A 13,542-nucleotide genomic window follows, 5' to 3' on the forward strand; every position below is an offset into this window, starting at 1 on the left:
TATTGGCTGCGTCTGGACAAGGGGCGGAGCGGTCAGGGTGCCAGTGGCGCGCGCTTCCGCAGCCCGCCTCCAAGCTCGCTAGGCTCGGCTCAGACTCATCCGGATTGGAAGTGATGTGAGGAGTAGTGAGCTGGTCAGAGTAGTTGAGTGAGAGTATGGGAGGTGGAAAGAAGATTGAATCCGCTGGCATCTTTTTACTGAATTTACAGCTGGAGTTACACATTACTCAGATTTAGATAATTGTGGGTTTTAGTATTTTAAAGAAGAAATAAAAGGTATAGATTAGGAAGGAAAATTTTAGCTATTTTTTCATAGGTGATGTGTGCATAGAATAATCCAAAAAGTGTAGAAGTTATTAAATATATAAATTAATTTAGCGGAGTTGCAGATACGAAGTAAATATTCAAAGACCAATTATGTTTGAATATATTAGGAACAAACAACATTGACTTTTAAAGAAATATGATTTCTGGGGCAACTGACTTCAGCTCAGGTCATGACCCCGGAGTTCCCAAATCGAGTCCTATATTGGGCTCCTTGCTCAGCGGGAGCCTGCTTCTCCTTCTCTTCCCCTCTAGTGCTCTCTCTGTAGCTATCTCTGTCTCTCTCAAATAAATAAATAAAATCTTTAAAAAAATAAAATATGATTTCTAATAGCATACAAGATATCAAGTAACTAGAAATAAATTTAACCAAAATTGCAACATTTCTATGGAGAATATGAAATACTTTTGAAAGAAATTGAAGACCGAAATACAATTGACCCTTGAACATGGCAAGTGTTAGGGGTGCTGACCCCTGTGCAGTTGAAAATTCACTGTAACTTTTAACTCCCCTTGAACTTAACTGGGAATAGTCTACTCCTGTTGACTAGAAGTCTTCCAAAAACATAAAGTTAATTAACACATATTTTGTATGTTATATGTATTGTATGCTGTATTCTTACAATAAAGTAAGCTACAAAAAAGAAAATGCTGGGGCTCCTGGGTGGCTCAGTCATTAAGCGTCTGCCTTCGGCTCAGGTCATGATCACAGGGTCCTGGGATCGAGCCCCACACAGGGCTCCCTGCTCCGAGGGAAGCCTGCTTCTCCCTCTCCCACTCCCCCTGCTTGTGTTCCCTCTCTCGCTGTGTCTCTGTAAAATAAATAAATAAAATCTTTTTTAAAAAATGTAATTAAGAAAATCATAGGAAAAATACTTTATACTACTGTACTGTCTTTATAAAAAAACAAAACTAACTGTAAGTGGGCTTGCATAGTTCAAGCCCATGTTGTTCAAGGGTCAACGGTGAATGGAGGATTACATCATGTTCATGGTTGCAAGACTCAGTATTTTTACCTTAGTTCTTCCCAAATTGACTCAATGCAAATCCATTCAAAATTGCAGTAGGTGTATGAGTGTAGGTTTGTGTGTGTGTGTGTGTGTGTGTGTGTGTGTGTGTTGGGGGGGTGTAACATGACAAGTTTATTTTAAATGTATATGGAAATGTAAAGCACCAAAAATATCCAAGAAACTTTAGGAGGTCTCTTGAAGAATAATAATGTTGGTATGTACCATGTATAAAATCATGGTAATTAAGACACTGTGGCAATGGTGAAAGGATAGACAAACATGAAAGAAACAGGATAGATGGCTCAGAAACAGACCTTTACATAAATGGACACTTGATTTAAGACAAAGGTGATACTCCTAAGCAGTGGGAAAAGGACTTTTTGATAATGAACAGTGCTTGGTCGATTTGATAGTCACATTGTGGGAAAAAAAGAGACAACCTCTACTTCAAACCATAACCCAAATCAAATGATGTGCAAGTTGATTATATATTTAATTGTAAAAGATAAAATAATTAACATTCTAGGAGCTGTCTATAAATTGTCCTAATGACAGGAATGATTTTTAAATTGAACAAAAAATGTCACTATGAAAAAAATAATTATATACTTGAGTACATTAAATTGATAACTGAAGAACTTAGGTCTATCCAAAGACAACATTAGGGAATGAAAGGCAAGGCACAGATTGGAAGAAGGTATTTACCAGATGCCATTTGGGCCCATATATAAAATATATGAAAAACGGATATAAATTGCTAAGAAAATGATTGACCACCAATGAGAAAAATGGGTCGGATACTTTAGCAGGCTCTCCAAAAGAAAATCTCAAAGATCAATAAACTTGTATAAAGGTGCTCAACCTAATTTGTAATGAGGAAAATGAAAAATAAAGCCATAATGTGATACTCCTCAACACCCATCAGAATGGCTAAAATTAAGACTGACAATAGAGGTATCAAGGGAACCAGAAATGAGACCATAGCCTCAGCCACTACCTTGATTGCAGCCTGTGAGGGACTCAGAGCCTGAGGACCCAACCAATGGGAATTGTCACATACTGCTGGTGAGAGTAACTTGGTACAACAATTTTGGAAAACAGTTTTTGGTCTAGCAATCCCACTCTGAGAAATATAACCAATGGCAATGCATGATGCACTTGTGCATCAAGATACATTTTATAAAAATGTTTTTAGCAGTAAAATTCAAAATCACCCCAACCTGGAAGTAAACCAAACATCCTTCAAGAGTACAGGGCTTAAAATTATCTATGGATACAATGCTGTCCTAACCCAAATTCCAGCAGACTTTTTACAGACATTGACAAGCTGATTCTAATATTTATGTAGAGGAGTGCCTGGCTGGCTCAGTCAGTGGAGCACAGGACTCTTGATGTCAGGGTTGCAAGTCTGAGTCCCATGTTGGGTGTAGAGATTACTTAAAAACTTAAAAAAAAAAAGATATATAAAACTTATGTAGGAAGGGAAAGGAATTAGAATAGCTAAAACAGTTTTTGAAAAGAACAAAGTTGGAGGATTCATGGTACCTGATTTAAATCTTACTGTACGGTCATAGTAATCAAAACAGTGTGGTATTATCAAAAGAAGAGATACATAGATCAGTGGAACAGAATAGTCTAGAAGTAGTTCCACACATATCTGGCCAACTAATATTTGACAATAGTATAAAGGCAATTAAATGGAGAAAGGATGTCTTTTAACAAATGGTGTTGGAACAATTGGGCATCCATATGCAAAATATATATATACACACACATACACCTTTAACTACACATCTTACTATGTATAAAAATTAACTCAAAATGGTCATAGACCTAACTGTAAAACCTTAAATTGTAATATTCCTAGGAGAAAATATATGCTCTAAAAAAATAAAGTCTGTTAAAAGAAAAAAAAAAGAGTACAGGGCTTAAATATATTGAGCTATATTTGCTTAACAAAATGCTACATAGCAACATAAAAGAAAAATCACAACTCCTTGCAACAATGTGGAAAATCTCATAAAGTTGAGCAAAAGAAGCCAGACTCCCAGTCAATTATGTCCCAAGAATACTATATAATTCCATTTACATGTAAACGGGCAAGGTTTTGTATAGGGTTGTAAGTTTAAGTGTTAAAATTATAAAGAATAATCAAGGAATCGATTACCATGAAAGTCAGGATAATGGTTACCTTGGGGAGGGGAGAAGGGACAATGATTAGAAGGGAATAGGGTGGCAGTAATCTGGTGTTTTGGCTTTGTTCTTTTTCTTGTTCTAGCTGTGATTTTGTGATAATTCATTGAGCTGAATATGTTGTTTTGCGTACACACTATATTTATCAATAAAAATATTTTTAAAACTTTTGAAAAGCAGAAATATTTGTTTCCACTGAGAAACTGAAATGTATTTCTTTGTAATTTACCCTGTCTGGCTGAAAGAAATCCAACTAAATGTGAAGTTCAGTTCTAACACTTATATAAACCAATGTGACCAAATATTTCCCTTCTTTTTCCTCAGTCCTTGACTTTCTACTAATATTTCCCTTGCCATGATTGTTTTTAATCTCCATATTTTAAACCATTATTTAGTTTTATATATTTATACCTGGATATGACTGCTTGGAATGTGACATCTCTTAAAATTCACATCAACTACATGAAACTCCAATTGTTTAAATTAACAGGAATAGTTATTTCTCTTGGGAATCTCTCCCACCTACCTATCAACTGACCAAGAATCCCAGAAGCAGGAAAAAAAAAAAAGTTCACGTTTGCTACACTTTATTAAATAGATGGCATCATAGCTGTCTAAAAGACTTAACCTACCCTAAAAAGAATCCACCTCACACTTAGAAAATAGTTGAAGTTTGAAGAATTTAATAAAGCCTATAGGAGTAATAATCATGTGGTAATCCTTTAAAGCATATTAATACTGCAAATAAAATAACAATGAATAATTTCCCATAACTGTCCAAATTCTATAGTGCCCAAGAAACCCTTGTAAAAAGGAACAACTGGAGCCCAAAGAACAGCCATGTGTTGTTACCTTAGCATACCCAGGATGGTTGTAATTGTAATCATTATGTGGTAGGAAGCTATCATAAGTTTAACTTGGAAGTTACTTAATTCACACAATCTGTTACAGTTCTGAATGTAGTTCAAATTAACTGTATTTCCTAAATGTAGCTCTTGAAATCAGTACAGTACAATTAACTCCTTGATAAAATGTTTTTAAAAAACAAAAGATAAGTCTCCTAGACATTTGAATGCAATATGATTCAAAATGCGAAAACTTAGCATTTCTAGGCATTTGGATACAATGTACATACAAGTAAGGTTTAATACAACTAAAAATTTTTTGATAAACCAAAGTTAAACTCTTACTTGTTTACCTGCAGGAATTATCCATAAGCTTGACAGTGATTATTAAACAAAAATTAATTGAGAGTGTATTGATAAGGAGATTTTATGTGGATTGATTGCCTTATCGCTTACATCACAATGATACTACCTGCTGGCTGGATGGCTAATTATAAGAAGTCTTTGTTTCAAGAAAAAAAAAATGAAAATCATAATGTGCTACATAATAGCACATTATGTGTACAGAGCCCTGCCCCAGCTCCAAATATATCAATTGGCAATTGTATATCCAAATATATCAATTATCAATAGATACAATTGGCAGAAACTGAACAGACAACAAAATGAGTAGAAAAATTTTATCGTCTTATTGCTATGTTCCTAAGATACCCCAAAATGAGCGTGGGTAGGTATTGGGCCCATTTTTGCTCAGTCCTGACCTACTAGCAATTGTGATTAAAATAACCTACTATGCCCATCCCTCTTCTGTGGGAACTGCTTCATCCAGAGCCTCTGCCTAGGTGACTTTAGTCACATCAGGTAGTCCCAGTCAGGTAAAACTGATTGGACTAGAGTGGGCACTTGACTTTGGGAACCAATCCATAGGCTGGCTTTCCACCTCTGACTATCACAAAAGATACATTGAGACAATCATATTTCTTTTTTTTTAATATTTTATTTATTTATTTGAGACAGAGAGAATGAGAGATAGCACAAGAGGGAAGAGGGTCAGAGGGAGAAGCAGACTCCCTGCTGAGCAGGGAGCCTGATGTGGGACTCGATACCGGGACTCCAGGATCATGACCTGAGCCAAAGGCAGTCACTTAACCAACTGAGCCACCCAGGTGCCCAAGACAATCATATTTCTTGAAGATTTGAAGTAAGAATTTGCTAGAGGGCCTTGTGCAAAACCATGCAGGGCCACAAACTTTGAGAAAGCCTGTAGGTAGTAGAACAGTGTTACCTGACAGGACAGTTGGAATGAGTATGTAGATTTGATACCTGGAAACTGAACAGCCAGTCAGCTCCAGCATCCCAAGGCCAGGTTCTATTGTAATTCCAGTTGTTTTCTTTTTCAATCTAAGCCCTTGCAGTAAACTTCCTTTCCTTGTGCTAGCTAATGCCAGTTAGTCTATACTCCTTATATCCACAAAAGCTGAACTAAAACAAAGCTTAGGATCAACAGTTATAGTCTAATTGTTTCTCAGTTTTTATTAGAAGGTGCAAATTGCCATGAGAAATGGCAGCTGCTAAATGCTTTTCCTTTAAATGCTGTTTGCAAAGCAGGATACCAAACTCATTCTCAAGGACAAGATGGTTACTGCAAACTTTAGCAAAATCACACTTAAGTATAAATGATTTAGGCAGTTTTTATAATAACTTAAAGAGATATGATTTTGAAAAGCTCAAAATAGAATGTAACAAAATCCCATTTAAAGGTAGAGTTGGGAGCTAAAATATTTTAGTGATTTATCTGAATCTGAGACAAATTATAGTGGACACTGGCTGTCATCTAAAAATCACTTTGGGCGCCTGGGTGGCTCAGTTGGTTAAGCGACTGCCTTCGGCTTAGGTCATGATCCTGGAGTCCCAGGATCGAGTCCCACATCGGGCTCCCTGCTCAGCAGGGAGTCTGCTTCTCCCTCTGACCCTCTTCCCTCTCATGCTTTCTATCTCTCATTCTCTCTCTCCCAAATAAATAAATAAAATCTTTAAAAAAATAAATAAAAAATAAAAATCACTTTATTTTTATTTTTTTACATTTCTTGGCTCACTCTTTATAAAGACCTACAAGTTTAAAAAATATAGACTATGTTTGTTTGCCTTTCCAGCCCATACTCCAGGATGATGTTTCAACCTCTATTTTACTGCTTTCCACAATTCCCTTACCTTCTCAACCCACCAATACACTTTCCTTGCTGGCCTCCAAGCTTGGATCAATCATGCCACTTGCTTTCTCAGCTCCTACAAGTGAGCTACTGAGTAGGTTGGAGAGGTTTCCAACTGTGCCATCATGAGGCTATAGTGACCAGGTGAGTTTTCAATGGCACACAATAAAGTATCACTGACCAGCAGAATTCATGCTTCCATTCTCTAGAACAGAGATTCTAAATTTCTCTACCACTGTCTATATAAGAACAGATACTATGAGAAAAGTGAAGGCTTTACTTATTAAGACTAAGCTTATTTAAATCTTACATAAAATTTCACAAGGAAATAAACAAGCTTTGGAATGTTTTAGCAATCATTCTGCAGTATCATATATACTTCCTTAAGCCTTCACGACAATCAAAATCATGAATATATCCATCACCCCTAAAGTGTCCTTGGACCCTTTGGATTCCTTTTGTTTGCAATATGTAAGAGTGTATAATTTACTTTTGATTCATGGTTATATTTAACAATTTGTTAGCCTAATTCCTAAATATTTAACAATCTGCTCTCAAGAGCTAGGATCCGCTGGCTATAGCACATCACTGATTTTCTTACCTCTCGTTCTCCTTTCTCCAGTTTAAGTAACTTTAGTTCCTTCAACTTTTCCTCATCTTGCCTATTTGTTAAAGCTTTCATCAGTTTTCAGCCTCTCAATTCAGCGACTGAGCTGAGAACTGGACCAGAGGGTGCTACTCTATATGTTACAGGCTTAAAAATGAAACCAAGCTGTAAATGTTAAAGGACAAGAGAGTCTGGGGCACTTTCCTAGGGTTGAGAAATCAGACGGTTGCTGGGAAAGGTAGCTCCAAGTAGGAAGGGACCCTTTCTAACTAAGCAACCCTTGGGAGGTCTCTCTGTAGTTGTGGGTAGGAGGAAGGAAGCAAAGCAGGGTTACTCAATTCTGGAGTGGGACATATTTTTTGCACACTGTGCTTTCTGCAGGCACCACTTAACAGTATCACTAATTGAATTCAATGCCACTGATTATTTCAAAAGCAGCCCCCATTGGGCCTATCTCTACCCAGGAATAATGGTTGTGGGTATCAAAGAAGTAATTTGAAAAGACATTTTCCTCTACTGCTTTAAGGGAAACCTTGGGGGAAAAGACTGAGCTGCCCCAAAATGTCTTATTCAGGGTTAAAACTTTCTTTTCCCTGGCTGTAATGGAATCTGCTTGTCCTCTATGAGTTTTTGCTTTTATGAATAGCAGGAAGATGGCCTGATTTTAAAGATTGCCCTTGACTCTTTTTCAAGCAGCAGGATCCAGATCATTCACTCTGTCACCATAATTTTAACTTAAAACACCCCTAAACCATACTTGAGACTATTACAGATTTATCCATTTTACAGTAAATAAAATAATAAAATCTTCTTAAAATTTTTACAACTCTAAATAGTGTTTAGGTTAGTTCAGACAAATGCATGCTTGGGGATGCTTAAAGTGTCCTGAAAGCAAATGGTTCTTTTGGTGAACGGTTCATTTGTACAGGATACTCTGGCCAGAGCTAAAAATGGCTTTTGATTGTTTAGGAGTGATTTTACAGCATTTAAAACTTTAATCCTTTAAATAACATTTTAGATCAATTTGAATGTAAAAGGATAGAAAAGAAGCTAGTTAAATTGCAAAATTTATATTGCAAGGTAACTGCTCATATCAATCTAGTTTGCAGCATAAGAAAATTTTCCTTTCAACAGGGCTTTTCCTTCTTTCGGACTCCTGGAAAAAATGATTGGTGTATTTCATATGAATGTAAAAGACTCTTTTGGCTTTGGTCTAGTGTCAATAATCTGGGTAGCGGGGTTGGGGAAAATTGGGCCCTGGGTGTTGTCATCTCATTGACATGAAACATGGAAAACACAGGTACGTTTATGCTGCTATTGAACTATTTTCTTAAGCCTGTTACTATGACTTCTAAGTGCATCAACAGGCAGTCCCCTTTACATGCTGCTCTTCACATTTCCAAATGCTCCCTGTCCTTTTAGTCATTGCTATTCAAAATGTAGTGTGTGGAAGAGCAACCTGGGTTTCACCTGGGAGCTTATTAGAAATGCAGAATCTTGAGCCTATCCCAGACTGCTGAATCAGAATCTGCATGGTTACAAGATCCCCAAATCATTCATGACCACAGGAAAGTTTGAGAGCTGATCATCTGCATGGACTTTCCCTAATAATTTTGACCGTAGTGATTAATGCCTCTTTTCTCTGAACTCCCACCTTACCTTTTGTCCATTCTTTAAATTAGCACTTTATTATATAATCCTATGTTTCTCATGAATTGTTGGGCATATGCAAACATGATTTCCCTGACAATATTGTGAGCTCTTAGACGAGGGGTTGGCACAATTCTCTAGAAAGCCACATGGTAAATATTTTAGGCTTTGCAGGCCAGATTCTGTCTCAGTTGCATATTCTTTTTGGACTTGTTTACTCTTTAAAAATTAAGACATATTAGGTAGAAAGCCATATGAAAACAGGCCCTAGTCTACATTTGATTTGTGGGCAGTAGTTTGCCTACCCCTGCCCTAGATGGCTAGGCCAGAGTTGTATGTTGGGCTTTTGGTACAGTGCTGTTATAGGTTCTGCCTTCTGTTCTAAAACGTTTTGAGGTAAGGTTTAGAAAAAGTTATGAAAAATTATATTATATCAATAAAAGCACATATTTACATACTTTAAAAAGAAGCTATTAATAAGAATGGAAGATTCCAAATGAACTCATACATACATACATACATACAAACATTTCTTTTCTTATGGGTGCCAAGACAAAAATAAACCATGAATTTTCACTTGGCAAAAGAATATAATAATCCTTAATTTTTCATTAAGATCCTATTGGTAAAGAAATGTTGATATTTATTCCAGCCCAATATGAGTACATCAATAGCAAAAAGAATGAAAGTAATATGCCACAATAGTCAGTTTAAAATTTTTTATGGCAATATATTCTTTATGACTTGACCATAGTATTATTCTTTAGTCTCTAAGTGCTTGTTAAATTGTAACCTAATATTATGAGCCATCTGTGGTGTGTGGTGTTTAAGGTATTTATATGTCATAATTAATTCCTTGATTTTTGATTGCATTAATACTTGAACTGAAACAGTGTTAGCAAGAGATGAATGAAAAAAATATTCTAGGAAAAGCAGCAGTATAACATATATATTACACACACACACACACACACACACACACACATGCATAGATGCACACATGCACGCAAGCAAGTATGCTGAGACCTGTGTTATTGCTCCAGGCAATGTTAGGGAGAGAAATGGGTTTTCTGTTTAGGCTGCTGTTTTGTTGATTTTTTTTTTTTTTGAGCATTGTAAGAAAACTAGTAATAAGCTCATTTTGAGACCAGAAAAAAAAATGTAGTTTTCCTGATAGGAAAGACCAAAAAACATTACTGTTATATATCCTATAGATTGTTTCTTTCATTGGTATCAAAAGAACTGGACTGTGTTTGGAAATCTGAATTTAATGAAAGGCTACACAGAACATATTTAAAGTTGTGAAACCATTTGCTATTAACATAAGAAATAATTTTTCTTAAGACATTGTTCATCTACAGAGAAAGAAATCATATAATATTCAAGATGTAAGAGCAGATTATTTGTATTTATATCTTTTTAAGTTTGATATGTTCACAAGAATAAGGCTTTTAATTTCCATATGCTTTAAGAGAATAATTAATAGTTAACCTATAAATACTCAATTAAAATACCATTATTTTTGTTTGGTTCCCCACAATATTATTTTTATGTTTCCATTGAAGGCTTTCCAAATTTTATTTCCATGTCTTTTTTCCTGTCTGGAGTTATGTTTAATAATCAAAGAACACCACTAAACTAGATGTAGTTGACCTCACATCCCCAAAACATTAGATAATCTTAATCATTTTGAGGGGTTGCCCCTTTTGCAGGCATCCACTGGGTTTCCTGGGAGTGGTAGCTTGTACTTCTCCAGTTTGACATAGAGAAACCTCCTCTGAAATGTGTCCAAGATGGTCAGGATGAGGTCTTCACAAGAAGTCAGGTCTAGGGAATCATTCATTCAAGATGACGATGTTTAGGTAGTGGAAACCAGTGAAAGTAACTTCAGAGGTCAAAAGGCATGACCCTATGTTTTAATTAGTGGAGTTATGTTTGGAAAATTCCATGTTTCCCTTTTGCACATACACATGAATGTATAGATTCCCTGGAGATGTGTCTGTACAGACTCGATCTCGTAAGGTGGAGAAAAACAGAGTAGATGCTGGTTTTGTACTGCTGCTATTTTTGGCCAAGTCCCTTCATGGCAGAAACACAGATTGCCTTAATTCCTGCTTATATGCAGAACACATTCTTCTACATGAAGAGGGACCATATAAGTTAACACCCAAACTAGACACTTCTGATAGTGAAAAAGGATGCTACTAACAATTTCAGGTGAAAACAGATATACAGCAGGGACATTTGGCTAATGGATTAATGAGGAATGTTGAAGAGTGAATGGATACCATCCAAGATTTTACTGATGGGTTCTCAAAGGCCCTGGATCTCCAGACTTGAGGACATGCTATAGCAAAGCATTGGTTTTGGAGGTACACAGCTGATTCCCATCCTAGTTTATCACTTGCTGTCTGCGTGACCTTGGGCATAATTGCTCTTTCAGTTTTCTGGTTATAAGTGGGAATAATAATCCTTATCACTCAAGGTTGTTTTAAGGATTAAAGAGATGATGTGTGTATAGTATTTAGCACAATGTTTGGCACCGAACAATCACTCAGTATATAAAGAGTATACTTTATTATCCCTACTTGACCAGAATCTGGTCCTATGTATATGAATAATAATACAACAACAGCAAGGTATAAAAGAGCCTTTTTGACTGCTTGCTGCATACATTCTTTGGGCTTCTAAGACAACTCCAGTCCGATGTCCCATAATCAGTCAACAAGTTCTTGCCATGGGCTCCCCTCATGTCTTGCAAATATTTAGACTGAACCATGAGGCCCAGGGCCTACTGCTTGAATAGGTTAGGGCTTATGCAGCCACAATGACCCAAATTTTTAGGACATTTCCCTGATGCTCTGTAATATGTGACTTCTTCTCAGAAGAACACATTAGCAAGGTGGAAGATGTTCAGTCTACTTATGGATGCATATATTCCACAGTTCTCTTTTCTGGTAACACAGGAGAGCTGGGGTTAGCAATTTGCTCATGAAAAAAACATTTCAGGAATTTTGACAGCCATTATTAAAAATTAATTTATGTAAACATTAACTAAATTATATTTAAAAACAAGGTTAATATATACTCAAAAATTCACCAATTGCTAATTATTTTACTACATTTAACTATTACCTATGCTTTTCAGCTTAATTTGTGTCAATTGTGTCTGTAAGGTAGAATACTGTATAGTGGTCTGTTACTGTCATTACACATCTGTTTTCAACTCCACAGTGAGTGATGCTACTTTGGCAGCTTGAAATCAGCCACAATGGGTGTTTTCACATCATGCAAGCAGATGAACACTACAGATCAAGGCTTGATTTAACGTGTGTTGATTGTCTAGACTTTAGAAAGTGATGGAAAAAATGTAGATTAAACCTTTAGGTATGCCTTGGCTGCAACCAGTATAGTGTGAATAACACAAAATTGAGGAAATATTCTCCCAATATTTAAAAACAATTCTCTGATTGAGCGAAGAAGTCAGATCATTGAAAAACTGGTGAAGTTCCTACATATGTCTTCATTGTTTTACTCTCTCACTAACATAAAGGAATGTATCAACCAACAGTCATATCAGAACTACACTTTTGCTCATCTATTGCAACCATAGTTTGGCTATGAATATAAGAATTTAACAAAAACTACACAATGATTCCAGGAGATTCAATTAGCTACATAGAATTCACAGAAAAGAGTATCGTATATTTTATTATTTGTAAATTGTGTGATGTAAAATATCCTCTATACCAGTAAAAATTTAATAAATGTGTGTGTATGTACCTAATTATATCAATATTAAATATTTTTTTTTGCAGAGGGAGCTGGTTGTTAAACATTTACCAGAACACCACTTGTTAGGACCTACAGAGCTACTCTTACCTGATGTCAGAACAGCCCCTGAGTTCAGAACTGCCCCTAAGGTCAGTATTTAAGTCTGGGAACTTCAGGGCTTGGCCACTGTTGCCCTGCTAGTCCATGGAAAGGCCAAATCAGTAAGGGTTAAAGTCAGAGAAGTGAAGCTTGAAGAGTGAAACTAGATGGTAGAGTGAATGGTGACTTAAACTAGAGTCACACACTTGAAAAAGAACACAAAAGAAGTCCGCATGGGAAACAAGGCAGCCAGAGAGAGAATGAGATGAATGGTGGGGTTAATTCCTGAGTTCACTCATTTAAAGGCACTCATTTAAAAGATGCCTATTTTATGTGGGGGCCACCAGACTATCCACTGTTCTGAATATACACCTAGAAGCACTGTGGTGTCTCAGACAGTTTAGGGGCCTATGAGGTTAGGAGTGTTGGTGAGGTTGAAAGTGAAGTTTGCTTTGGGTGAGCTTCCAACTCAAGGAAATTGGGGAGAAATGATAGCCGTTTCAGGGAACATATTTTTTTTCGTACAGTAGGATGGTTATTAGAAACATTGCAAATCTTATTTATTCTATTCTATAATTTTATGTAAGATTTCTTGGAGGTTCATTCTTAGCAATTAGACCCTTCAGTCCTCACATGGTATCTACTTAATATGTGTATTAAATCTTGAATCCATCTGAAATTCAATTTTGTGTATAAAGGAAATATCTGACAATTTTTTTTCTGAAAGCCGAGTGAATTTTCTTAGAATGCTCATCGGCAGAATATATTTTTATTTTTATTTTTTTTAAGAATTTGTTTATCTATTTGACAGAGAGAGAGAGAAAGAGAGAG

At 36.2% G+C, this 13,542-nt stretch overlaps 1 long non-coding RNA gene across 1 annotated transcript in view; it reads left to right on the forward strand.

Annotated features, from left to right (window-relative positions):
• LOC148163537 (uncharacterized) overlaps positions 1-13,542 on the forward strand; it is a 129,350-nt gene that overhangs the window by 65,463 nt on the left and 50,345 nt on the right. The window contains exon 3 of the long non-coding RNA XR_015768868.1: positions 12,657-12,761. This is a non-coding gene — a long non-coding RNA (uncharacterized LOC148163537). The remainder of the gene's footprint in view (positions 1-12,656; positions 12,762-13,542) is intronic.

Source organism: Eumetopias jubatus, unplaced genomic scaffold, assembly GCF_037043125.1.
Source record: "Eumetopias jubatus isolate StellerSeaLion01/CBP00866 unplaced genomic scaffold, mEumJub1_p1.0 scaffold_9, whole genome shotgun sequence".
In the NCBI taxonomy this organism is placed as follows: Eukaryota; Metazoa; Chordata; class Mammalia; order Carnivora; family Otariidae; genus Eumetopias; species Eumetopias jubatus.